This window comes from Podarcis vaucheri (genome assembly GCF_965113315.1).
Source record: "Podarcis vaucheri genome assembly, chromosome: 5".
NCBI lineage: Eukaryota > Metazoa > Chordata > Lepidosauria > Squamata > Lacertidae > Podarcis > Podarcis vaucheri.
The window spans coordinates 42483104-42511022 of record NC_138763.1 but is presented as its reverse complement, the minus strand read 5'-3'; the positions used below and the strand labels follow the sequence as shown (position 1 = coordinate 42511022).

The following is a 27919-nucleotide window of genomic DNA, read 5'->3' as shown; positions in this document are numbered from 1 at the left end:
CTTTTGCTTGTTTAACAAGTATGTCACTTTTTTCTTATGATTGCACTTGTGGATGCCTCTATATAGGAAGCCTTGGAAAAGATGAGACATCATCACTGTTTCATTCCTATCCTGCTTTTCTATACCACACTCCAAGCAGTGTACAATGAATCAGTCAAGAGCAACGTTTAAAAAGCAATATTACAAAAAAACACAGTTCACCATGACTTGTCTCCGTGTCCTTTCCATTTGTTCATTGCTGCAGTTTTTCATGCACAGCACACATGTAGTTTGCAAAGTACTTCGCGGTGTGGACTTCCAACCTTGTAACAAGCCTGTGAGGAAAGTTGCAATGGTTTCCATTTTACAAAGGGAGAACTGAGGCGAGAACTTCTTGCCATTGTGAGCAGAAGTCACACAGTGAGTGCTTGGCAAAGCTGAAGACTTGCCTCTGGCTCTTTCCAATCTATGAGCTCGCATGTGCGCATATTCATCAAGCCATGGCATCAAGACAGACTTCCATGTGGGCAACATTCCCATTGAGATCAAAGAGCACAGTACAGTGCTTTCATATTAGATCAAGCACACTTTATTTCCTAGTGGAGGCAGCTGGCACATGCATCTGAGAGTCCGAGAGGAAATTCAGGCAGTTCTGAGAGCTGTATGCCTGTCTGAATGGTCCCTAAAGCATTTTATCCACAGGCCCAGGGAAGGACCATAGCTCAGTGATAGAGTATCTCCCTTGCATGTAGAAGGTCTCAAGTTCAGTCTCCAGAATCTGTAGGGAGGGCTGGCAAATACCTTTGCCAGAAACCCCAGAATGCTGCTGTATGTCAGTGCAGACAATAAATAACTAGATGGACCAGCCTGTATAAGGCAGTTTCTTAAGATCCTATGAATGGTTCTCGCTGAGACCTGATGCTGTTGTAAATAGATAAGTATGATGCCAGATGGGTGAAGCCTTTTTAAAGTGGCTTCTCCTGTTTTCAGGCAAGAAGACATTCCCCTGCTCCCCAGTTTCTGAACCCAGAAAGGCCCCCATCGCTTTCAGTGAGAAATGTATTGTTATCTTCTAAAATTAGACACACTAACTGGGTTGGGATGGAAGAGTAGAAAGCATAGCAAAAACAACCTGAGGGAACAATGATCTGATTGGCTTTGAGTGGTGGAAAGGATATGGAATAAGAGCAGTGCGGAAAAAACATTTTAAATTATATTAGAATGGCACCAGCAAATAATTGGAAAAATACTGAAACTCTCCAAAGTGAGTTCCCAGGCACACAGCTGTTAGTAAAAATAAATAAATACACAAATAGGAACTACATAAATAGCATCCACCAGAGAAAAACTCAATCTGAAAGTTTAATAGACATTCACTGTGGCTTGGAAACTAGTGGAAGTGAACATGCATTGGTGTAACATAGGCAGGCCTAATGCGAGGTGGGCCTCCTTGAGCTGTGGCTTTGAAAGGCATGGGGCTTGCCTTTTGTCACTTGTCTGTGTCATTCTACCTGGGCCAGACATGAGAGCTCTGCCTTGACCCTTTCCAGACAAAGTTATATAAGCAAGTGAGCTGTGATGCCCTGTGAACACAGCCACTGTGATGATGTCCAAAATGGCGGAGGTGTGAGAGTGAATGTCGCAACCAGTGTGTGTGTCTGTGTCATTCTTCTCTTGCTCCCACAAGAGGTAATGATGGCCACCAACTAGGAAGGCTTTAAATTCATAGAGGCTGTCAATGGCCACAAGCCACAATGGCTATTCTCTGCCTCCATGGTCAGAGACAGTAATGTTTCTCTGAATACCACCTGCTGGAAACCGCAGGAGGGGAGAGTGCTTTTGTGCATGGATTCTGCTTGAGCGTTTCCCACTGGGCGGCTACTGTGAGACCAGAATACTGGCCTAGATGGAACATAGGGGTAAAGGGTAATCATCTCGCTTTACTGGCTGAGGGAGCCGGTGTACAGCTTCCAGGTCATGTGGCCAGCATGACTAAGCCGCTTCTGGCGAAACCAGAGCAGCGCACAGAAACGCCGTTTACCTTCCCGCCAGAGCGGTACCTATTTATCTACTTGCACTTTGACATGCTTTCGAACTGCTAGGTTGGCATGAGCAGGGAATGAGCAACAGGAGCTCACCCCGTTGCGGGGATTCAAACTGCCAACCTTCTGATCGGCAAGCCCTAGGCTTTGTGGTTTAGACCACAGCGCCACTCGCGTCGCATAGATGGGACATAGGCCTGATCAAACAGGCTTGTCTTATGAGACAATAATGCACTTCTTTCTCATGCAATTAAAGAGGCTGTTAACTTCACACTTACTGCCTCAAAGAATGAAACTGGGCAACTCGTAATGCAAATTAGCACTACTGCCCATTTCTCCAACTCTCATTATCCCTGACCATTAGCCAAGCTGGCTGGGGCTGATGGGATTTAGAGACCAGCAATCTCTGGAGGGCCACCCCATCCCTGTGAAAATGTTGGCAGGCTTGTTGTTGGACCCCAGTTAAGTCACCCACTAAAACCACCTCCTTTAAAAAGTGGTGCTGTTTGCAGCAATGAAGCATATATTTATCCACGTTGGTGCAGAGAACTAGAGAAGTTAGCAGGCTTCCACATTTTTATGCCTCATCCATGGAATAAATGAAAAGAAAGGGTTAACATTTTCATAAGCAAGCATATCCTTTTAAAAGTGTTGATGGCCAGCTGGAGCATGGAGAAGAACAATGATTCACCCCAGTGCAGCTGACTCGTTATGTTTCTGTCTAATGTTTGGTCTCAAAAATTCCATCTGTTCTTCTTATAAGAAGGCCATGACCAGAGAAGGGGCTCAGAGCTCTGGGAGGATTCTCTCTTGTTTTTTGCTCTGGTATCTGTAGAGGAGCAATTTCCACCGGGGCGGCAGGGAGGAGGGATCAAGATCAAAAGGTATTTGCAATCCCAGTCAAGGATGGGCATAGTGGACAGAGAACAAAGTAGGTTCACAGACTGGTCTGCAAACCATAGTCAGGTGATCTAAAGAGAAGGCAAGGAGCAATTAAAATATCTGTGTTTGATTGATCCTATACACACACACCAGAAATCAAGGCCATTTTGACAAGAACTAGATTTATTGAACAGGCCGGCAAGGCCCTGTCCTAGGACCTGTGATGCCGGTGTTGAGGGGTGGGTAGGAAGTTGTTTAAGTGGTCCACTGAGACCCCAGGCAGTTTTCAAGTGGACCATAGAAAACTACTACAGTAGAGCTTTCAGTGGAAGTCCAGAATTGGCACCTTGATTGGCTAACTGGCAGCCAGCGACAAGAACCCTGTTGCAAGTTTTTCCAGGACAGGGATGGGGAAGCTGTGGATGTGCTAGGACAGCTCCCCTCATCCCTGACCACTAGCAAAGCTGGCTTGGACTGATGGAATTTGGAGTCTGATAACATTTGGAGGGCCCCAAGTTTCCTATCTTTGCTCTAGGAACTTTGGGCCCACTGAGAGCCAAAGTGTATCGCGGGAAGCAGTGTATCACAGGTCCTCCCTCTCTTGTGGAGTTCTCCTTTTTAATTAAAGGTGGTGCACTTTGCTCCCGAGGGACGTGGGTGGCGCTGTGGGTTAAACCACAGAGCCTAAGACTTTCCAATCAGAAGGTCGGCTGTTCGAATCCCCATGACGGGGTGAGCTCCCGTTGCTCGGTCCCTGCTCCTGCCAACCTAGCAGTTCAAAAGCACGTCAAAGTGCAAGTAGATAAATAGGTAAGGTAAAGGCGTTTCCGTGCGCTGCTCTGGTTCGCCAGAAGCGGCTTAGTCATGCTGGCCACATGATCTGGAAGCTGTACGCTGGCTCCCTCGGCCAATAAAGCAAGATGAGCGCCGCAACCCCAGAGTCAGCCACGACTGGACCTAATGGTCAGGGGTACCTTTACCTTTACCTTTACTTTGTTCCTGAAGTTTGGGTGGGACTGTGATGTCTCCTGCTGCCCCTGGATCCCTCTGTGTCTGAGAAACTTGGTGGGAAAACCTGGGATGGCAATATCATAGTCCTTTTGGGTGGTTCTTCCTCACCTGTGGAAATCTGGTATAGGAGAGGTTGCCCTGGTGGCTGCTTTTCAAGATTGTCCAGGGGAAAGGGTTAGTAGTGTTAATGGCTACCAGCCATGATGGCTATGTTCTACCTCCACGATCAGAAATAGTAACCAATAGTACTCAGTTCTGAGTACTAGTTGCTGAGAATCAAAAGTGAAGAGAGCCCTGTTGTGCTCAGCTCCTAGTTGCAGGTTTCCAATAGGCATAGGATGCTGGACTAGATGGGCATTTGGCCTGATACTGAACTTATATTCTTATATTCTCCATCCTCAGAGTCACAGGACTCCCTTGTGGTAGTTGGCTTTTGCCAGCCATGGTAGAGCTTGAATGCAGGTGGTTCCTTCATGAATTGGCAAAGAGTAACTCCTTCACTCTCTCTTTTCATTTACCTTTTCTGATACAAGGCTTATCAGATTACTCAAGAGGTGTAACACTGAAGAAACTATAAAGTTCTTCTGCCCGTTTTTGCAATAAAGACATGGCATTAGTATTTTTGAGACACCAAACACTGTTTATAATCCCAACTGCCTGGACTGATGTACTGGGTGAGGATTACAAAATGATGAATGTCTTTTCAATGCCCAGAGCATCAAGACAGCACCAAATACTGTTGTTTGAGTGCCTTTCCATGTAATAAGTGGGCAATACCTGCAACACCTGCAATAGAGGACTTTTATTCCTTGGAAAATGTGAACCCCAAAACAGCAGCAGTACTTCAAGGGAATGCATGTAGAGTTTGTGCTAGACACTGAAAACTACCTGCATGGTCATAAAGAAGAAGATTGCTTAAGTAAACCAGTTATTTTCTGGATCACTGTGCACATAGGGAGCCCTGTGAGTGTGATCCTAGCCACCAAGAAAACTTTTTCCGTGACTGCTTCCTGAGCAGGTAGGATATTTCATGAGACCTTATGAGGAACAACTGGGAGAGTTAGGTATGTTTAGTCTGGAGAAGAGAGAGAAGACTGAGAGGTGATATGATAGCTGTCTTAAAACACCTGAAGGGCTGTCACATGGAAGATGGAGCAAACTTGTTTTCTGCTGCTCCAGAGTATAGGACATAAAGCAATGGATTCAAATTGCAAGAAAGGAGATTCTGACTAAACATTAGGAAGAACTTTCTGGTAGTAAGAGCTGTTTGACAGTGGAAATGACTATCCCAAAAGGTGGTGGACTCCATCACTAGAGGTTGGATTCCTGTATTGCAGGGGGTTGGGCTAGATGACGCTTCCAACCCTACAAATCCTTGTTTCTGTGATGTTAGGATTAATTTATATAACACCATCACATACATTGTGCTCTATAGTAGAAAACAACCAAGCCCTGCATCCAGGAGCTTACAATCTAATGCTCAGCATAGTGGGATCAGAGGAAGGGGAGGGGAAAAGAGGCTGGAGTAACTGGGGAAAGAATATGCCATTTTGGTTAAATGTATTTGAGGCTAATTTCAGGCTTTGTTACAGTCAGGCAGCCTTCCCCAAGCTGGTGCCCTCCAGATGTTGTTGAAGTACAACTCCCATCAGCCCCAGCCATCGCAGTAGAACAGCCACTTGGAGGTCACCAACTTTGGGAAGCATATAGTAGGGCAAAGGTAATATTTAAATGGCCCACCCATGAAGATGGAGGCTGATTACATGGTGTGTGGGTCTGCTCATCTAATGTAATCAGCACCTCCTTCTTAGCAGGGTGTCCTCAAAACTATTGACTTCATGGTTGTACCATTTAACTATTGCCCCAGCCACACAGGATCTGTCACAGAAAAATATCTCCCATATGGGTAAAGGTTAAAGGGTCCATAGAATTCTCATGTAACCAATTGAGCTTCCTTCTTTTGTTTGGTAACAAAAACAGTTCCCAACTTGTTTTTTCTTATATAGCACTCTAGCAACCCTGTTCTGTGGTTTTGGCTGATGTTTTTGTTTCTAGTTCTGTAAACTCTCTCTAACCTTCTCTGGGGGCAGCCTGGAATTTCAGCCGCTAGAGAGGGTGAATTGTTTTATTTCCAATTTTAATATTTAGCTCTTATCCACTCTGGCACCTTTCTGAAAGGAGTACCTTTTCATCTCCAGCGTTCTGATCTGGCAGGAGTTCCTTCTGCCAAGTCCCCGGAGCTGGGAAGATCAATGGCGTTCCAAAAAGAATAATTAGTCATTTTTCCCCCCTTACCTTAAATTGAATTTCCATTCTGTGCAGTATTGACTTTTAACAGTTTATTGAGAGAGAGATTTGAGAAAGTCTGACTTGCATCCGACAGGCTAATCAGTCAATCGCTAATAGACCTGTGATGCTCCAGAACTACAAGCTAATGGATTTTCTATTGTTGCTTTGTCCCTCTTGATCAGATAGTCTTTCCTGGTGGCTGAGCTGAAGTACAGGGCAAAGATCTGTCTACCCCACACCAGGGCTCTGTCTTTATACAGAAGGAGAGAGGTTTCAGTTAATTTGCATTTTGCGATGTTTCTTCCACCACTTTTTAAACAACTGTGCAGTGACCATGACAGATGCTGATTTGGCAACCCTGCAAATTAAAGTTCCCAAAAGAAAATGCCGCGGAAAAGAATTATCTAATCTCAGAGCCAATGCATTGCAGTAGACACAAGTTTGGACATGGTGCTGGAACCAGGATTAATTCACTGGGCAGGTTTCTCATATCTGTGATCACATTGTATAATTCAGCTTTTTAAGAATCCCAGGCTCCTTTTTTTTTGTTTAATTTTAGAAAAGCAAATGTCTTTGACAGGTAAATCTTGGAAAGGTTCTCAGCATTATCTGGTGAAATCTCAGAAGACTGATAGAGGCTAGGGCAGGATTTCCTTGTGGGATAAGGGATGGGTCATAGTGCTTTGCATAATGCCTTGTCCCTTTCCATGTCTGGCACAAGCAAAATAAATGATGCTTCATTAAAAAAAAATGTGCTCAATTTGCATGATTTATTCATTCTGCTTTTCTTTACAAAGAACTTGAATTCTTTTAATGCAAAGACCATGTCAGGCTTTGCTTAGGAAAAGTCTTCCAACCACCAATCTGCATCAGTAAAATGGAAATAATAACCACTTTTTTCTTTTCTTTTATTAAAAAAGAAAGTTGACTCTTTTAAAGTGTCATGGACATTATTAGGATTAATAATCTTATTGCAGAATGAAGCCGCTGAGGGCTGATTTAGTCTTTAGGTGTCATGTGGCGACAAGGTTAGCTGAGTGCTGAAGACTGATCCAGCAAAGTCAAATGCCATTAATTGTCTTCAATAGAGCAAGACGTGTGTTTAACTTGTGCTTAAGTGCTTTATTGGATTGCAGGAGAAAATGAGCTGCTATTTGTACAACCCAGGATTAATAGTATGACCAGGTTGTGGGGGGAAACGGAGGGAATGACTAAGGGAGGCTGAAGAGACTTGACACAACTATTCTGATTCTGTGCAAAGGTTAGAGCCAGAATTGTGGTTCTTTCCTGATCCCTTTTCTGGCATTCTAGTGTCATAGGAAAGTATATAGAATAATTTTATTGCTTCTGAGATATTTCAAAAGAAAGCTGCTATCCTCTATGTTCCAAGTTATATACAACCTTCTTTCAAGCCTCAGTTTTCTCTTTGATGAATGGAAGCTTTTAAAGGGAGTTATTGAGTGCAGCACTGCCTTTGATCTCTCACTGCTGTTTGCATGTGTCTGCGAATTCGGGTTTTGCATGATAATTAATGTGAGCCTGCACAGTTCTCGTAACATAATAGACTGTGGATTTCTATCTTTCACATATCCATGCCTATGATATTTTCACAGGAAATTATCACTTGTACAGATGCTGCTTTTATTTCCTCACAGGAAGACCACAAACTTAGCACCGTTTCTCATGATTGGGGGATTTTAAGCCAAGCAAGTAAGCACAGGGCATCCTATGTTGAACAACCAGTGTGAAAAGGATGCGACAGTGCCAGATTATCTGCCTTGCACGCAGAAGGTCCCTGGTTCAATCCTCAACATCTCCAGGTAGAGCTGTGAGAGACCTCTGTCTGCAACCCAGGAAGGTCATTGGCAGTCAGTGTAGACAATATGGAACTAGATGGACCAATGGTCTGCTGTGGTATAAGGCAGCTTTCTACGTTAACCTGTCCAGTAGCTAAAGGAGCTGAAAATGACTGACCAGCTGTTCCTGTGCTCTCTTATATTGACAACTGCCTGCTTCCATTTTAATGCGCCAGTCATAGTACCAAACTGCATCTGTGGTCCTGTTCAATTATTCACCTGCACTGTATTGCCTCTCTGCGACTTCATCAAATCTTTTTGCCCCTGCTTTCTTTCTCCCTCATGCCTTTCTTCTTTTTCCATGCAGACAGTCCAGCTCAAATACTCCCAGACCAATCCACAGTTCATGCAAATGCAGATCCTTGTTGCATTTCTTTGCAGGTGCAACCTACGCCACACCCCCGATAGGGAATCTGTATTGCATCCTAGAGCATCTATTCCCTGTCAAATAGGTAATTCAGAAATCATTCCTGCGGCTTGGAGCCAACATAGTTTTCTGATAACTCCTCTGGATGATTTAGGATCTCTTTCAGATCATTTCCAGCCATCTGCTCCAACCAGCCTTGCAAACTCGCAGGAGTGTAGCTGTATGAACTTGTAAGTCTGTACATGAGTACATGGTATGCATGGAAATAAAAACCCCAACTGATCTGTGGTAGAGACGGTACTGTTGGAACAGCAAGGAATAAAAATTCCACGCTTTCAGTGTTCATCTGGGTTTCCCTTCCATTTGGTGGTTTGCCAGGTATGAATTAGGGGTCCCTAGCGATCTGCTATGTCTGCCCTTGACAAATAAAAATCATGAAAGTTTGGAGAAGGAAGTATTGGAGAGTCTCATATTGTCAGAGTAATTGTCTCTTTTTTTAAATAGAAACGCCACAGATTCCTTGAAACTGCCCCTTTGCTAGAGTCCATTATCCCAAAAGCAGCTGTTTAAGTGAGGAAGGGAAGTATTGCAAATTCTGTCCTGCTTTTAAAAGAGAGAAGCCTGCACTTTTGTGAGACAAGGAAAGCAAGGCACAGTGCACCACAGGAGAGATTTTTTTTCAAGCTGAAGCTACCCTACAATCTTACGCTAAGAAGCTCTGATGTAACAAATTGTTGAACCTCACCAAATGTGGCATTGCATTGGGACTTCTCTCTGTCTCCCGCCTCCCTTTGCATGGTTCATAAACACCAACCACTGACAGATACATTTGGGAGTTGAGTCATCCTTTTGCCTTGAGATGTATACACTTTGAAAAGCACTAAATGTTTCCTACGTGTCCTATATCTTTCCTCTCTCCTTTCCTCTTGCATAGCTAAGTAATGTACAGCACTGTAGCATTCAGGGATCATTTTAGTTGTATCTCATAACATCTTGGGAGCCACAGCTTCACCATCCCTCGTAAATGCTTATTTCACTACAGTCGTACCTCCGCTTATGTATCCCTCTGGATACGTGAACTTCGGGATGTGAACGTGGCAAGCCTGGAAGTGTTTTTCCGGGTTTTGCTGCACGTGCATGCGCAGAAGCGGTCTTCCGGTTGTGAATTCCTCGTGATGCAGCTGGAACTCTGGAACAGATCCCGTTCGCAACCGGAGGTACCACTGTATTTGAGATCTTCTCCTAGAACCTCAATCTGGTTCTATCTGTGCTGCAAAGTATATCCTTTTTGAATATTAAAGTCCAGTTTTTCAAAGGATAACCAATCACTTGTAATTACTCAGTTCTAGAGGCACTCCCACCTTGCCAACAAGGTCCGTATAGTAAAAGCTATGGTTTTCCCAGTCGTGATGTATGGACTGAGAGCTGGACCATAAAGAAGGCTGATCGCCAAAGAATTGATGCTTTTGAATTATGGTGCTGGAGGAGACTCTTGAGAGTCCCATGGACTGCAAGAAGATCCAACCTATCCATTCTTAAGGAAATCAGCCCTGAGTGCTCACTGGAAGGACAGATCGTGAAGCTGAGGCTCCAGTACTTTGGCCACCTCATGAGAAGAGAAGACTCCCTGGAAAAGACCCTGATGTTGGGAAAGATGGAGGGCACAAGGAGAAGGGGACGAGAGAGGACGAGATGGTTGGATAGTGTTCTTGAAGCTACCAGCATGAGTTTGACTAAACTGCGGAAGGCAGTGGAAGACAGAAGTGCCTGGCGTGCTCTGGTCCATGGGGTCACGAAGAGTCGGACACGACTAAACGACTAAACAACAACAAGAGGCACGCAACGGACATATACAGTATATTGTAAACTCCATGGTCTGATACATGATTTTTGTGCCTCATCGGCCTGTGCCCCCAAGCAGGGGCTGGTTTCACCAACCCCTAAGTATGTCTCTGCTCAGTTTTAATTGTAAGTTGGGTTGTTTTGGTAGCCTTTCGTAGGTATTGTGTCACATATAAAGAGAACACTTCAGAAGCCACTGGTGTCATAGAAGCCAGTGATATATTAGCTTCAACCACATAATGTTGACATAAGGGGAGACAACAGCCGCTTCATGGGCCGTGACTAGAGTCAAAAGGGAGTGAAGATAAACTGTTCTCAGTAGGCCTGCAGAAAGCGAGACAGGGAGAAAATAAACAAAAGCTCTGGGATTCCCAGAAATAAACAGTTTTGATAGGCAATAATTTGGAAGTGCTTCCAGAGTTGACAGAAAAGAAAAAATATCAGTGGTCTCAGGACAATATTTTGCAATCATTTGCTCAAATAGCAAAGTTCTTTGGATGGAATAGCCTTTTAGAAGAGCAACTAACGGCTTAGCTAATTGAAAAAAAATGTTAGTTGTGATCCATCAAAATTAATACTAGTGAAAGTGGCAGCCAAAATGTTCAAAGCTGAAGCAACTTCGCTTTAAGGAGATGTCACAATGTTGGGGGGTTTTGTTCAGAAGAAAAGTGAGTAAGAGGATCATGATGAAGGTGTATAAAATCATGCATGGTATAGAGAAAGTGGAGATACGTTTTTCTCCCTTCTTACAGTGCTAAAACTAGGAGACCTCCAATGAAGTTGAATGAGAACTTCAGGAGAGGCAAAAGGATGTACTACCTCACACAGGATTTATTTAAACCATGGAATTTGCTACTAAAAGATGTGGTGGTAGCCACCAAATTGGACAGCTTTAAAAGCAGGTTAGACAGATTCATGGAGGACAAAGCTATCAATCACTATCAGTCATGATGGTAGAATATACCCTCAAATATCAGAGGCACTAGACCTCTGAGTAACCAGTTGCTGGAGAGCACATTAGTGACACTGAACTCACATTCTCCTTATGCAATTTCAGTTGGCATCTGGTTGTCCACTCTGATAACAAATTGCTGGACTAGATAAGCCTTTATTCTGATCCAGCAGCGATCTTTCAACGTTGTTACCTGTAGGAATCAGATTTCTAAGTGATCTCAAAATCTAGCATATTTGTACAGTGATACCTCAGGTTACATATGCTTCAGGTTACATACGCTTCAGGTTACAGACTCCGCTAACCCTGAAATAGTGCTTTAGGTTAAGAATTTTGCTTCAGGATGAGAACAGAAATTGTGCTCCAGCAGTGGGAGGCCCCATTAGCTAAAGTGGTGCTTCAGGTTAAGAACAGTTTCAGGTTAAGTACAGACCTCTGGAACAAATTAAGTACTTAACCCGAGGTACCACTGTATATGTGTTTGTGAAGATAGGTAATATGCCCATTTTGAACATGGAATTATCTTCACAATCCACCTGTGTAATGTTGCTGGATACATTATACAATTGTTCTACATGGCAGCAGTAAGGAATGGTTTTTCTATAAAAGGCCACTGATGCATGGAGAAAATCAGTCAAGGCTTCAGGCCAAGGGTGGGTGGAGCTGGAATCAAAAGTGGGTGGAGCTCATAGTAGGAAGAAAGAATAGAAAACAAAACATTAAAATCTCTGTCCATTTGCACATACCATCCACAGTTGCATAAAGTTCTTCCCTCCTAAATTCAAAAACCCCAAACATTATAGCCTATAAGTTTCTGCATGTTTCCTTAAATGGGGACACACCAGTGTCTATCACAGTAATGGTGCAATACTTTAGTGGACACATCTCTTTTAAATCAGGGCATTTGTGCAAGTGTGTGCACATGAGAGAGGAGTACTCTGCAAAGATTGCACAATGACTCCTGCTTATCTGTTGCATTTATATTCTACCTTTTGTCTGAGGAGTTCAGAATAGCGTACATGGATATGCTATCCAGGTCAGGCCCCAGTAGAGCTAAAATAGTTCAGCTGGTTCTGTACCACACACTACAGCCGTGAGAAAGGATTTCACAATATATTTGGGAAATTGCTCATTCATGTCTTACGAAGTGCTGGTACTGTTCCCTCCACCCTTTAATTTTTTTAAGGTGTTTGAAACAGTGAATGGACTCTTGGAGGCTGATGATGTAGCCATTTTATACAAATGTAAGGCTTGGTTTGTTTGTGTTGGTTTTTTTCTAATGATCCACAGCAAAATGTAAACCTGTGCAGAAAAACTGAGAAGATGCATGAGACGTCTTATTCTGTATGTTTGTCCTCACCCTCTTGTCTCCAATCTCTATAAATAAATAAGAATCCGTAGGAAATCCTTAAGACAACATCCCACGTACTCCTGCCCTTTAGTAAAAAAAACCTTTTCTACAATAGCTGGAAATAGCTATTGTTCTCACAGACATCTAGTTTGGGAACCTTGACCCTGTTTGGAGATAACTGGATTTATTTCCTAGATGGCATGGGCTTGCCTTTGGCCAGTAAGCGTTTCGGTGTGTTCCCTCTAAAACTTGGCCTAAATGAAAGGAACAGGCTTGTCAGCAAGCAAAATACAACACAGGTGCATTTAGAATAAGAAAAATCCACAGTGGTTGCAGTTTTCATGTTGAACAGCACTTCCCCATTAAATAATTAACCAGCTTTAGCCTCAAAACCAATGACCTGAAACTTGACATGCCACCAGGGTATGACTGTCTGTCAGGTTTTGGGCAAATCTGAGAAGCTCTTTAAGGAGATGTAGCTTTTGTCTCTGAATTGTTTTCCTAACACATTTTAGCCCTCCATAAACTTGATGCATGGAGGATTTGCCTTGAAACTGTTCCAAATGTTCTTTTCTTTAAGTCAAAACCTTGGGAGACAACATTTGGGGGAAGACGTGGGAAGAGAAAATTAAAGCAATTGACTGTTTTATCTAAACGTTCTCTATACCCGCCCACCCTCCATTAGTTCCAAATGAAGCCTTTGTTTTCTGGGTCAAAGCATCCAAACCTTCTGCACCTATATTTTCTAAGCTATCTATGAACCAGTGCTTTCGTGTAGGTATGTAAAGCTGTGGCCCTCCAGATGATGTTGGACTACAGTTCCAGTAATCTTTGACCATTTATTTGTATTTCTGAGGTTGATGTGAATTGGAGTTTAATTTTTTTTTAGAAGGATCCCCATCCCAGTTTCCCCTCATCCATACCCCCATTCCAGGTGATGAAAGGAGAAACAACTTTGTTGAATTTTGGAGGGTATGTGGTGACATACCAGATGGATAGTAATAGCCTGACCACTGTGAGAGGTGTGGGGGCAGAGGGAGTAAGAGCTCTTAAAGCAGTTCTCTGAATTTGCACATACACCCAATTTTTGAACCAATTTTGGTCCCAGAAACTCTTTTTGGGCTCAGGCCTGCTGTGAGCCTTTGTCAAGTGTTGCAGGATCCTTCTGTTAAAAGTATCTTAACTCTTCATTAGCTTATAATAGCTGAGCAAGAGGATGAAATAAAACTTCTGCCAGCTGCATGTGAATGTTGTGTCTTATTTATAGTGCCCTTGGTCCTGGGAAGGGTGATACCTCAGTGGTAGCACACATGGTTTGCATAACAATGGTCCCATGTTCAACCCTTCAACTCAGGTAGCAGGCCTTGAAGAGTTGTTGCCTGTCATGAGTGGCCAATAACTTACGGGTGACAAGTTTGCATATTATTCCCACCCCCCTGTTTTCATTGAAGGGGTCTATGTCTATGATCGGAAAGGGTCATAGCTCAGTGACAGAGCATATGCTTTGGATTCACAATGACCCAGGTTCAATCCCTGACGCCTCTAGATTGTACTGGAGTGGGGAGACCCTGTTTAAGAGCCTGAACGGGTGCTGCCAGGCTCTATAGACAATATTGGAGTGGATGGACTGGTGGTTTGACTCTATAAGATAGCTTCCTGCATTCTTTGTATTATTTTAGGAATTGGAAGCTGGAGTTAAAGCGAGGTTTGACTTTCATCCTCATAGTACATGTATAGTGAAATGCTTATTTTGTTTGTAAAAGGCTGTCATTCATTCTGGATAAGATGTCTTCTCTTAAGCTGAAATTTATAGAAGCCCACTAAGAGCCCATTCAAACATTCAAGTGCCGTAGTCTTACTGCACAATTAATCCACCTCAAAACTTCTGTAGAATACTATTTGTTTGAAAGCATTCCTATATCAGAATCTTGCTCCATATAGAAAACCTACACACCAAGGACAAGCTTTCAAACAAATGTTTTTTTCCATGTGCATTCTGAGGTGCATTACGTCTCAGTGGCTGGACATTTGAATATGCTTTGTTCGCAAGGCCTCCAGAGACAAAGGCACCTGTGGTTTGTACCTTCTGCACATTCACCTGTGAGTAATTAGGTCAGACATTGCTAGGGGGGATTATTTTTGCTGCGGAAATGATGAAATGGAACCTGCTGGGAGAATGCTCTTTTTATGTTACAGAACTTTAAACACTTGATGCCTCAGCCAGGACCACAGGTGTATGACTTCAGAACTTCTGGATTATTGCTGGAAAATACTTTCAAGTGCTTTATCTGATTATCTTTCTTATCTCTGTGTGGAACAAATTCCACTAGGATTCACCACACATCCTTTATCCTCCAAGACTGCTTTATCAGCTCATTTTAATTACAGGTATAAGCTCTGTTTATAACTAAAAGATTTATCAACAACTCTGTCTTCAAAGCACAGTGATGTTGGTGAAGAAGATTGGGTATGAGTCCTGAAATATAAAACTAACTCAGTTACTCCATATGAACCAGTAACAAGTAGTAGTAGTAGTAGTAGTAGTAGTAGTAGTTGTAATGTGGGACAGATGCCTGAGAGGAGGAACATATCTGTGTTTACATTCCTGTACTTGTAATTCAGTGCATGCTGCCATCTTTCTAGCTTTGTGTGTTGAAGTAGCTTACAGCAGTTTGACTTCCCACTGTAATGGGCAGGGAATAGGCAACAGCTATCCAAACACTTTTATGACTATTTCATGTTTACTACTGTAGAATCATCTTGCTAGGGGGTTATTGTATTATCATTCATCCTTAACATGCAACTTTTTTGGTATAAGTTCATATATTTCTTACAAAGTTCTAGGTAGAGACTTATTTAAAACAATGACTATATACCGTATTTTTCGCCCTATAAGACGCACCGGCCCATAGGACGCACCTAGTTTTTTGGGGGGGGAATAAAGGGGGGGAAAATTATTTTTCCCCCAGGTGCGCTGCGCTAATCCCGAAGCTTGGGGTGTGCGGAGTTCAGCGCGCCCCAAGCTTCTGGGTGCCAGCAAGCAGTCCGCTAGCCCTGAAGTTTGGGGCGTGCGGAGCGCAGCGCGCCCCAAGCTTCTGGGTGCCAGCAAGGTCTCCTCTAGCCGTGGGAGAGCCGCGCAGCTCTCCCAGGGCTAGCGGAGCGCTGTGCTAATCCCAAAGCTTGGGGCGTGCGGAGTTCAGCGCGCCCCAAGCTTCTGGGTGAAGGCAAGCTCTCCGCTAGCCCTGGGAGAGCTGGGTCTCCCACAGCTAGGGGATAGCTTCCTGAAGCCCGGAGAGCTAGAGGGGTCGGTGCGTACCGACCCCCCTCGCTCTCCAGGCTTCAACAAAAGCCTGCATTCACCCCATAAGACGCACACACATTTCCCCTTCATTTTTGGAGGGGGAAAAGTGCGTCTTATAGGGCAAAAAATACGGTAACGGAATAATTCTTTTACAGCTCAATTCTATGGTAGTTCACTAGGAAGTAAATTCAATTGTATTCAGTGAAGCTTACTTCCAGATATCAGCTAGAAGTGTTGCTATCTTAATTAACGATATAATTTTTAACTTCTATATTTACTGTTACATTTCTGTTCCTTTAGAAAGAAATGATCCTGAAGGGCATAGCTTCTCTTACAAGTAATCATACAATATTGGCAAACAAGATCAGCTATCTATTTTAGGAAAGCAAGGGCACCTTTAATATTTGCTTTTTTGTTGAATATGGGAATAACTGAAGATTGCATCAGGTAAAAATGGCTTTAAAATAAGCAAGTTCAATACCCACTGGTATTGTGGAACACTCAGATTAAAAGCTGTATTGTCAACAGCATCTGGATTTTTATATTTTTACAAAACAGGTAATTGTAGATTTCTGACAAACTGGAAGTACCATTTTAAGTTTTGACTGTTTCCTGCCATAAAACTTTTCACGGGGAGGAAATGAGGAGGGGTTGTCTGTGGAGCCTTCATTGCAGCAGGATCTTCAATAGTTGCCCCACAGCTAATTATTTGGGCCTATTGACAGGTAACTGAAAGGAAAATTTGTACCTGCAGCAAAAAAACATTTGGCTTATCACAGATATAAGTTAGGCTGCAATCCTTTACACTCTTACCTAGCAGTAATTCCCATGGGATTTGTTCTGAATGGACACATATAAAATTGCACTATGTAGTTTGTATACCTTCATTACCAAGAAACTTCTCATGAAATACTGGATCCTGGTCCCAGAAGCATCTTTTGTTTCCTTCTACTGTGTTGTAATTTTTGAATTTAGGGGGCCTAAGAACATTTTAATCCACTTTTCTACCATCAGGCAGGGCTATTCATCCTCTGATCCCACACAGATCAGCCTGTACAATCCTAGGCACCATCTACCCCAAATAGAAAGCAAGGACTCGGCAGAAATTTGCAGATGGTAACATTTGGCTATTGGCCATAAATAAATGGAACCTCCATGTTTAGAGGCAATATAGTTCTGAATACAGTGGTACCTCAGGTTACATACGCTTCAGGTTACATACGCTTCAGGTTACACACTCCGCTAACCCAGAAATAGTGCTTCAGGTTAAGAACTTTGCTTCAGGATGAGAACAGAAATTGGGCTGCGGCGGCGCGGCGGCAGCAGGAGACCCCATTAGCTAAAGTGGTGCTTCAGGTTAAGAACAGTTTCAGGTTAAGAACAGACCTCTGGAATAAATTAAGTACTTAACCAGACGTACCACTATACTAGCTGCCAGAGGACAAATAGGAGAAGGATGTTGCCTTCATGCTGTGGTTGTAAATATACCTGGAAGCAGTTGACTAGCCACTGTTGGAAACAGAATGGTGGCCCAGATGGATCTTAGCCTGATCCAACCAGGCAGTCCTTAAACCACACAGAAGTAGTTTAGGATGGTGGGAGACTTGTTGCCATCCAGTTGTAATTGGTCTGCAACTCACATCACCCCCAACCAGTATGCCCAGTAGTCCGGGATAAAGAGAACTGGAAGACCAGAAGTTCCCCACCTTGGTCTGTTCTTAAGGTGAGACAAATCAATGTACACACAGTTCCCTTTCTTGTATATTAGACAGGATTGTTGTATAAATATTCTGTATGATTATTTTCAGACATGCATGTGAGTGAGTTTAAATGTATTTTCAGTTGCCACATGGTTTTCGCCATCACTGTAAGCCAGGAATAGCCACCATGGATCACAACTCCAATCAGCCCCAGACAATATGTCCAGCGGTCAGCAATGATGGGCGTTGTATCCCAATAATATATTAAGGGTGCCATGTGAACAGTGCTATTGAATTTAAAATGACTCTGATTCGTGTTAGAATTCTCAGAGACCTTGTTGTAGTTATACTAGGATCAGAGTTTTCCATAAAGAACATAGAATATTTGTATTTCTTAAAGCCATATAAACCAGAATGAGATAAGCTGCTCCTGAAATTACTGTCTGAGCGGAAAACATGTCAAATATGCATGAGCCTCCCAGCCCAGAGGGTGTTGGGGGCTGGGGAGGGATATTGGAAATGGAATGCATTTGTTCCCCTCAGCTAGGAGACCATTTGCTCTCTGCCTCACCTCTAATCCTCATTAAAAGAGTTCACTGAACTCAGCTGCTTTTGAAAGAAAATTGAAGAGCATCATCTCATCTTATTTCTCAGAGCAAGCTGAAAGGATGGCAGTGGTGTCTTCACATTCTCCATTTCCTCTTTGGAGTTTTGAAAATAAAAAATATATATACCCATAGTGACAGGCTCTTTCATTAGCTTTTTGTACTTCCATGCCCCTCAGGATAGTGACAAGGAATTCAACACAAGTCTGTTACATGTCTGCAGTTGTTCAAAAGCATGAGGGATGGGCATATTATGCTCACAATACAGAAATCTGAGCTGAGGGGCTGGCATACAGGAGTGAGTCGATCAGAATACGCTTGCTCAGACTGTGTATTCCTTGGGTTGTGCCCTCTTACATAGTTTGTTTATTTAGTTTTTATTGAGATATCTTGCCTTCTCGTTGCCTTTTTCTATTTTATACATTTCCAGGTTCTGAGGGAGGAAGCATTGCTTCTTATGAGACATTTACTTTTTGTTACTGGCATGTTTTGTTACATGCCTTGGAGGTATCTCTAGGCCAAAAGGTGCTCCTGGATTCTCATATATAGTTGTAGCTCTTGATTTTTTTCCTCATTGGTGAGTAATATGGAAACCTCAACCAGAAGTAGTTGTCATGGCGCATGTGAAGCTGCTGTCAAAAGCAAACACTCTTGCATCTTCTCTTCTCCGCCACCCTAGTAATGTCTAGCAATTGCTGTTGACTTTTTAAAAAAGCAATTTGGTTTGATTGCAAATGAGGATCACCCTTAATACCTCACTTTGCCACTGAGTTAAACCAGCTGCAGAAAACAAACCCATTTCCTCTGTTTCCTGTCTTCATCTGCTGTCTGTCATTTCTGAGGGAAATTTATGCTGACTCCTGGTTCACTTACCATCTCTCATGCTCTGGTACCCATAGACAAGACAAGAACAGGGGTGGGTGGGAATCTACATTAACCTGAGGCCATGGTGATAATGATTCACCCCATTGTTCTGTTGGCTAACTCAGCTAGTCCTCCTATTCAGGAATTTATTTAACCATTACTTTGGAGTGGTGGGTGTCTTAAATGACTGAAGCCTTGTCAGAATGTATGGATTAAATCTGAATTTAATCTAGTAGTCAGTGACTGAAGCCACCAGAAAAATCAAAGTAATTATGCAACAAAAACTGTCCTGAGTAATTTTTAGTTGGAATAATAATAATAATAATAATAATAATAATAATAATAATAATAATAATAATTTATTATTTATACCCCGCCCATCTGGCTGGGCTTCCCCAGCCACTCTGGGTGGCTTCCAAAAGAATATTAAAATACATCAAACATTAAAAGCTTCCCTAAACAGGACTGCCTTCAGATGTCTTCTAAAAGCCTGGTAGTTGTTGTTCTCTTTGCCATCTGGTGGGAGGGTGTTCCATGTCCCATGTTCTGATAAGGATGCGTTACTGCTTTGGGATCGACTCCCTGCTTTTACCAATCTAGTCTCCCCGTACCAAACTAGCTACCGGTACCTGTCAATGGTTACTGTGCTGCAGCAGTTGGGAGACATTAACTGTTCCTCCCTAACAGGAAATTAAGGTGACGTGCTTGATCATGTATTAGATAGGTTGGGTAATAGAAAACTGTCAGTGGCTCAGTGTTTATTTATTCCATTTATTTACTTGTTTGTTTGTTTGTTTGTTTGTCTGTCAGTCAGTCATTTTATATCCTGCCCTCCCTCATGAAGGAGCCCAGAATGGCAAACACACCAATATAAAAACATTGTAGAAAGATTCTAAAAACAGTTAAAAACATTCTCTCAGCTAGTGATTTCAGGGTTTCCAGGAACAGTATCTTTCAGTCATCAACTGCCTTGGTGAAAACAGAAATGCTTTTAAGTTCCTCCTTAAACTGAGTAATGAGGGAGACAGATGCAGGAACACGGAAGAACTGCCGCTGAGAAGGGTTAACACCCAGCAGGCAGTCCCCAGGGGCAGCACCACCAACAAAGCCTCACTTGCAGTAGGCCCTGCCCTATGTTTTCCATAAGGAACTGGGGAAAGTTGTTATTACCTAAGGAATTGGGAGGAATATTCACGCCCCCCACCCAAAAAACAACAACCCTCACACACCAGATTCAAGTGGGCTACCTAGCCTCATCCAGCATATTAGCATGTTACTTGTGCTTGAATTTCCTTGGTTTTGCTGTGTGCCTTTTTTCTGTATTGATGCATTCTCTCTTTTATTATTTTCAAGGTCTTGGGGTTTTTCCATCTCCCTCAATATTCCAAGAGTATAAAGGCCTTGCTACTGTTCCTCTTCATGCTAACAAAAAGTGTTTGCTGTGCCAAGCAATAGGCAAATGAGCGCTGAAATGGAGGCCAGGGATGGGGGGAAGCCTTCGTGACTTGCCATGTTTTAGTTGGGTTTTGTATTGAGCGGCTATTATAACAGTTCCAAGTAGTTGAAGGGAACAGGCTAGAACGTGCGTGGATGTGTGTAGAATGTGTGACCTTGTGATTCCCTTTGACAGCTGGACCATTGAGCTAGTTGGGGAGGAATTCCAAGGCATTGGCTGTGGGTTTCATTTGGCCCTTGTATTGCCTGGACATGTTATTTTCCTATTTTTATTATTTTTAAGCAGCTCATTTGTTTCTTTATAGCCTTTGCTGCTCTCTGGTCTCTTCCTATTGCCAGAGCAACGCCTGCTGGCTAAAGGGAATACAGTTGCTTTCTGTGGCTGCTTGCTGACTTTTTGCAGCCACTTCTTATTCTCTCCTTAACTTGCTTGCCTTCCCTGTGCTCTTTTCTTTTCCCTGTTCATTTGCTGAATTGGTTGCAAGTCAGATACTCCTAAATTCCCACTTTCTTGCGCTACCAGAATGGAAACAAGCCAGAATCCCGTTCCTTCACCACCATCTTCTAAATGCACAGCTTCGCATCCTAGTGTCAATTAATAGTGACTTCTCTGTGGTTCCAAGCTTTCCAGGGATGAAGAACTTGTGGCCCTCCTTAGGCTTTTGGACTCCAACTCCCATCACCCCAAGCCAGCATGACCAGTGGTCAAGGATAATGGGAATTGTACTCCAACAACATCTGGAGGGTCACAGCTTCCCTATCCCTGCTTTAGACTGTGATCATTACTGTTGTTGTTTTCTTTCTTTTTTTTAAAAAAGGAATAGCAGACAGACAGAATGAAGGAAGCAGAGCAGTGTGCACTTGAGGCACCCAGACACCAAGATTTCAATGCTGCATTTTAACATTATAATTGGTTTTTCTGTTAAGTTTTTGCCTGAATCTTCTTTAATTTTTTTGCTGTATATTTTCTCACAGCGTTCTGCATTGCAAAGGCATTCTTACGACTCCCAGTTACAAACTGTCCTTGGCATGCATGTTTTGGGGGGGTCTACTTTGCTTGTTTGTTTTTTAAAAATTAAGCTTTATTAATTTAACAGTAAAATACAATCAAATATCAGTAATAAACCCAAAAAGAAAAGAAAAAGATTACAAAAAACAGAAAAAAGGAAAGAAAGAGGAAAAACAAACGACAACAACAAATTCACAATACATAATTTCATTTCAGGAACACAAACTGTTATTTAAGTAATCTATACATGTAATGTCTAGAAAGAATTTACTTTCATATTTATACTTTTCTACTTTTTGCGTTCTTTCCATTCCTCTACACCGGTTTGGGTCCCTTCTTTATATTCTTTGACTTCTGTCTAACTCATTTTGGGGGTCTACTTTGAACCTGGACTTGCTCTTAGAGCTGGTTTTCATTGCATCATGAAGTCTGAAGTAGCAGCAAGGAAACATTCAGGCCTATGCAAGATGTTTTCCTCTCACCTCAGGATAACAACAATCAGGCCTCATACCTATTGGATTTGTGGGAAGGGCTTCCTGGCCAGAAAATGCAAGATCCAGGCAGATTTAAATCCCTGTACCTGCCTCTTAAGAAGTTAAACAGTAGATGATTTCATAGTAGTCAGAGACGAAGAAGATAATTAAAGATGCAGAAATAAGCCTAAGTTGGGTAGCTAGCACAACTTGAACAAGAGATCCAGTGTGTTGCCTTGAGACTCCATCCAGTGTTACTGTGTCTGCCTTGTTTCATTCATCTGTCGCTTTTGACCTTTTACCCAACTAATTTTTGCAACTAGCTCAAATGTGTGTCTTGGTATTTGTAGACATGTTGGTTCTGTCAGTAAGTATTAATAATCATCCAGACAGAACAAATAATTCAAATTCCTAGGCACCAGCATCAAATATTTTTTGTGTCTAAGTAGCAGGTACATGTATTTATCTCACCTTCCATAAGGCAATGTTGAACAACAAACAACTTCCCCAAAAATCTAGAACTAAATCAGAAACGGGATGGGAGGGATGAGAGATGGGGCTTGGGGGAAGTGTGGGGTTTGGCTAGCCCAAGAGTGACCAGTCCAAGACTGCACAGCAACTCCCAGTCTTGAGCATTGTACACTGAATGTTTACTTTTTAGAAGGATGTGTAGTGAATATATTTAGCTGTTTTGTAAGGTTTTTAAACTTGGCCTTCACATTTCCTTCCAAAATAGCATGTATTATTATTTCAACCCAGTGGAGTAATCACAGTGTATATTTCCTATCATTCGTAGAAGCAGGATAAGATCAAGGCTGGATTATCCATTAAGCAAATTACTCTGTAGAACCAGACCTCAGCCAGATATGGTTTTGCTATCTGGAGCTTCCCAGTATGAAAAGTGTGTCCAGCCTGCTGGTTGGATTTTTATCTCCATCCTCCTCCACTTTCACACACAACGCAGAAGATAGTGCCTGTTTCCATGTCACAAGAGACAAGTTGTGTACAACTCCCCGCCTGGGGGGAAAAATTGACATTATTGTTTGCCTGACTGATACAAAAAGCTAAATATTCCCATATTACAGGAAATCTAATTGGTGGGGCCATGATTGGATAAACTGAAAACTGGCATCTGTGTCCACAGAGATGCATTTGTCTTTGTGTATGAATTGTAGCAGATGAAGAAGCCTGGCGCTTAGAGCTAGGAGAGAATATGGCTCAGTACAAAATCCCCTGTCTGGGAGAGACTGCCCTAGCTGTGGGCTGCCGCCTCCCTGCTTCTAAAGTGAGAACAAATATTGGGGGCAGGGGTTAGGAATTAGTCAGGAAATTGAGCATCTGAAAACGGAGACGCAGAGATGAAAATACTTGCTCTTGCAGCATTGCCTCTTGTGGGCCCATATGGCGGGCGATGCAGAGAAGAAGGGGTGTGGGTGTGGAGGAATCTTGGCAATGAAGTAACTTCAAACAATGTTTTTTTTAAAAAAAATCAAAGATGGCTAGTTATTGCTGGATTCCAACACAGTAGGGTCAGACAGCAGAAAATGCTCTGATGAAACACCTCCATCCTAGCTGGCAGCCTCCTCCTAAGCTGGGCCAGCTAATTGTGCCAGAACGGTCTGTGGTTTTGAAGCAATGAGGGAGCTGGATGGGGCTTGCCAAATTCCTTTATGCTTGTGACTGAAGCCAGAACTAATACTTCTAAAACACAGCAGCCTTGTCCTTGTTATGGAAAAGTGTTGCCTTTGTGGACCGTTCTTCACTCCCCCCCCTTTTTTTTCTTCTTCTTTCCTTTGCCTTCCCTGTCCTTAGCAGCAATCTTTGGCTGCCCAGATACCCACAGGGCTTTTGTGCTCTGCGTTTTACAGCAAAAATAAATAAAGTTCAGAAATGCAAAACTTCCCCCCTCCTTTTAATGGGTGGGAAAGCTTCCATATTCTGCAGGCTTTTACAGATCTCCACCACTTCCTCTGGGATGTCAGTAAGCAGAAAATATCCCACTTCCTGGCCTGCATAATTATATTGTCGCTTTTGAGCTGTCCTCTTTAAACAAGAGGGTGGAAAATTGGTCCCTATTACTGAACCAAGTCTCTTCCTTCTCTTTGCTTTTCTTCTTTTTATACGATAGATCTCCTCCCCCTGTCTGGCCACCCCAATCCCTTTGGCATCCTATTGAGTGACTTCTTTTTGAAACTTCCCTCCCTCTGTGCAAGTGGTGCTGGATCTTGCACCCCTGGGCTGTGTGCAGAAATAAATTGCTCCTGCTGCTGGGATCTGGGAAAGAAGAAGTGCTTTTAGCGAGTGCGGTGTTTCTCCAATGTAGATTAAAACAGATTCTGGCATCCCTTGGGAATGCTGGGGCAGGAGGCCTGCACCCCATTCAAGAACAGGTTAGCTGAGTGTGGCTCTCCTTTGTTAGGGCTCGGTGTGTTGATTAGGTTACACATTTGTGCTTGCTTTGAATAATGTGGAAGCACTCTTGAGAAATTCCTTTGCCTGAAAAAAGAGAATGAAAGGAAGAGAAGGGGAAGTGTTGAGGTGCATGGGAGGGAGGGACTAAGGGCTTGTTGAGACTGGCAGCTGAAGGTCAAAGGTCTGCTGCAACCTTGAGACGCCTAACTGACCTTTTAAGTCTGTTGTCTGCATTGCCATTGCTGGCTGAGACTAATTGTTTGCTGGCATATTTAGAAGGGCTGCTAGAGACCAGTATATTTGCTGCCGCTGTTTCACTGAGCTCTATAGAATGACACTAAGCAGCCTCATGACAGGCAGTTGTCATCTTTGTCGCAATAGTCAGTTTTTTATATTTATTTAAGGGATAGATGGATCATGCAGGCAGTTTCCTGATCAGCACATGTACAAAGAATTAGTTTTAGCCCAGGGTGCCGAGGGTTCATGCGTTGCTTTGATATGGAAATAATCTCCTGTTTGGCCTCCTTCAGAGCTGGTGCTCTGGGGAAAGTGCCACATTTGGTTTCTCAGAAATCCAGCCATGGCTATATACTTCTCCACAAAACGCCTAACTGCATTTTTTTTTACAGAATAGAGCATTCAGTTCTCAAGCTATCTCTTTATTCACTTTGCCCTCGTAGGTATTTCCAGTTTCTTCTCTTCAACTGAGGTGGACACTTCCTTATGTTAGCTTTCGCCACCTTTAGTTAACGCCATCAGAGTCAAAACATCCCTTCCCACCACCCTGTCACAGGGCTCTATTCTTGCTGCTGATTTGGCTGTACTTCCGGTATCCATTGCCTCCTTTTAATTCTACACACTATCAGCCATGTGCCAATTAAGTTTTCTGTGGCTACATGGCTCCTACGGGGAATAATCAGCTTAATAGCAGAACTGTGAGAGTTATATTAATCTGTCTTCACTGACTGATCAAAAGTAAGCAAAAAACCAAAGAACAAGAACAAGTTTCGTAGGTCTGTACTTCCTGCACTGAGATTTATTTATTTTGTGATAATGGTGGTGATGATGACTCTTCACCATATGGTCCCAGGGTGGGTTACAACAATATGCAAACACGTTATTAAAATCAGCAAACGCCATTTGCTATCCAAGGAATAGGGTGAGTCCTATCAGTGTCAAAGTCCAAGGTAAAGAGGAGTTTCTTCAGTATAACATGAAAACTATACAACGAAGGGAATTCCACAGCTCAAGGCTGCCACCAATGGCTCTCCCATAAGAGCATAGAATGAATCTGCTGGACCATCTAGTTCAGCATCCTGTTCTCTCTGTGGTCAGCCAAATGCCTGTGGGAAGCATGCAAGCTTTAACATAAGCACAACAGCACTTTGCCTTCCTGTGATTCCCAGCAACTGGTATTCAGAGGCAGACTGACATAGGAATATGGCCATCATGAATTTGTCTTTTAAAGCCATCCAAGATGGTGGCCACCACTGCCTCCTGTGGGAATGAGTTCCACAATTCAGCTGTGTTGCATAAAGAAGTACCCTCTTTTATATATTCTGAAGCTTCCAACATTCAGCTTTCTTTGAATGGCCACAAGTTCTAGTGATAGCAGAGAGAGAGAGAAACTTTTCTCTATCCACTTTTCCCATTCTTAATTTTATAAACTTCTATCATGTCACCTCTTACTCACCTATTCTCCAAACTAAAAAGTCCCAAACGCTGCAGTCTAGCCTCATAGAGGAGTTGCTGCACCCCTTTGATCATTTTCTGAACCTTTTTCAACTCTACAATACCGTTTTTGGGGAGAGACGACTAGAACTGTGAACAGTTTTCCAAATGCAGTCGCCCCATAAACATTTTTCTCCCAGGCTGCCCTCCCATCCACAAACCTCCCAAAAGTAGTCAAAAGCCCCCCTCTGCCAATCTTGAGGATCTGTAGGGAATGAGGCAGTTTTTCACATATTTGGGAATTGAGACATTTAGGGCTTTAAGCACTAATGTCAGCACCTTGAATTTGGCCTATAAACAATCTGGCAACCAGTGAAGCTATTTTAAACAGGTGTTATGGAAATTCTAAATGTAAACTCAGCCAGAAATCTGGCTACTTCAGTTTGGTCAGGTTTCTCTGTAGTCTTTAAGAGCGGCCCCACTTAGAGCTCATAGCAGTAATCCAATCTGGAAGTTATCCAAGCCATCTCTTATGTTCCCTCCCTATCCCAAGGTTTCAGGGTAGCCAATGGAACTGTTTGGCTGTGTATATGGATCTCTGTCCCATAAAGATCTTGCCATAAAAGCATCTCCTTGTAACCCAGTTATTAAATACACACCCAGTTTTTAATATTTTCACTAGATATTGCTGGGTTTAGGGGTATTTTAAGTGTAAATACCCCATGAAAGCTTTTTAGACCTTGAGGCAAAATCACCAGTTCAGCTCTCTACTGCCACATGGAGAAATTTTTGCATGGATGATATAAGAATAAGAATACTGTAGTAATCATCATCATCATACCTTTATTGTCACTACACCACCTGTGTGCAGTGAAATTAAATGACCCCCCCCCCACATACACCCTGTCTTATTCCATTTCACAAGCTGATTCAAAGCAAGCCCAAGCTACCATGTCTGATAGGTTTTATACTATGAATTACAGGAGTGCACCTTTTTAAAGTTGACCTTATGATTCCTCACTAAAGTAACTTAAGAGTCACTCAAAATCTTCTCTATGCCATGCACATCCATTGTCTCCAAAGACATATAATTTTTTTTGCATAACTGTACTAAATTGAAGGATGCAGTTGCAGCTTCTGCTGACAATTAGATGCTATCATGGAGTACATACTTTTCAGCTCTCATGAGTATGTCTTTGAGTAATTGCAGACATATCCATGGAACTAGGCCATATGTTTTGTTCTCCATGAAGTGTGTCTCTGGAGAGTACAGGCAAGCATTGCATGGGGAAATTCCAAGTGGGCCTAAATGTAACAAGGTCCAGCTTTTTCACCAAACAGATCCTTCCTAGCATATGGTCCAGAAACTTAGTTCTTCAGGGTAGCACAGGCTAGAAATATGAATTGAAGAAGTATTTCTCATGCCCAGTTATGTAATTAAGAGATCCATGCTTCTTATAGTTTATAAATAATTATTTCAATTTCCTGTTTCCTGTCCTGAGACTTTTGAGACAGAGTGTGCTACAGTGTCAAATGTGTAAATTATTATTAGACTTTGCTGTTGGGTTTTCAGCTGAGTGTCTTACTTGTGTGCCTGGCCTGTGCGCCTGGTCATTCTTGCTAACATAGTTTGAACCAGTGCTGGTGAATCCATTAAATTTGTTCATTGTAAATCAAAGCAGCAATTTCAGCAATCATAGCTCTGCACAGAACTGGTTGTAATATGCTAAAGTCCCCACATAAAGCTGAGTTATATCATTTGCTTGTCTACTTTTATAAAGATTTGCAACAGCCGTCTCTTTTGTTGTCCCTCCAAACTTGCACCTGATTTTGTTGTTTCTAAATATAGCATCTGTCA

The 27919-nt window shown here is 42.6% G+C and overlaps 1 protein-coding gene and 1 long non-coding RNA gene across 3 annotated transcripts in view; both read left to right on the top strand.

Annotated features, from left to right (window-relative positions):
• HS6ST1 (heparan sulfate 6-O-sulfotransferase 1) overlaps positions 1–27919 on the top strand; it is a 190108-nt gene that overhangs the window by 42838 nt on the left and 119351 nt on the right. The window lies entirely within an intron of this gene.
• Positions 19456–27919, top strand: part of LOC309533757 — a 60572-nt gene continuing 52108 nt past the window's right edge. For both annotated transcript variants that reach the window (XR_014220459.1, XR_014220460.1), the window contains exon 1: positions 19456–19737. This is a non-coding gene — a long non-coding RNA (uncharacterized lncRNA). The remainder of the gene's footprint in view (positions 19738–27919) is intronic.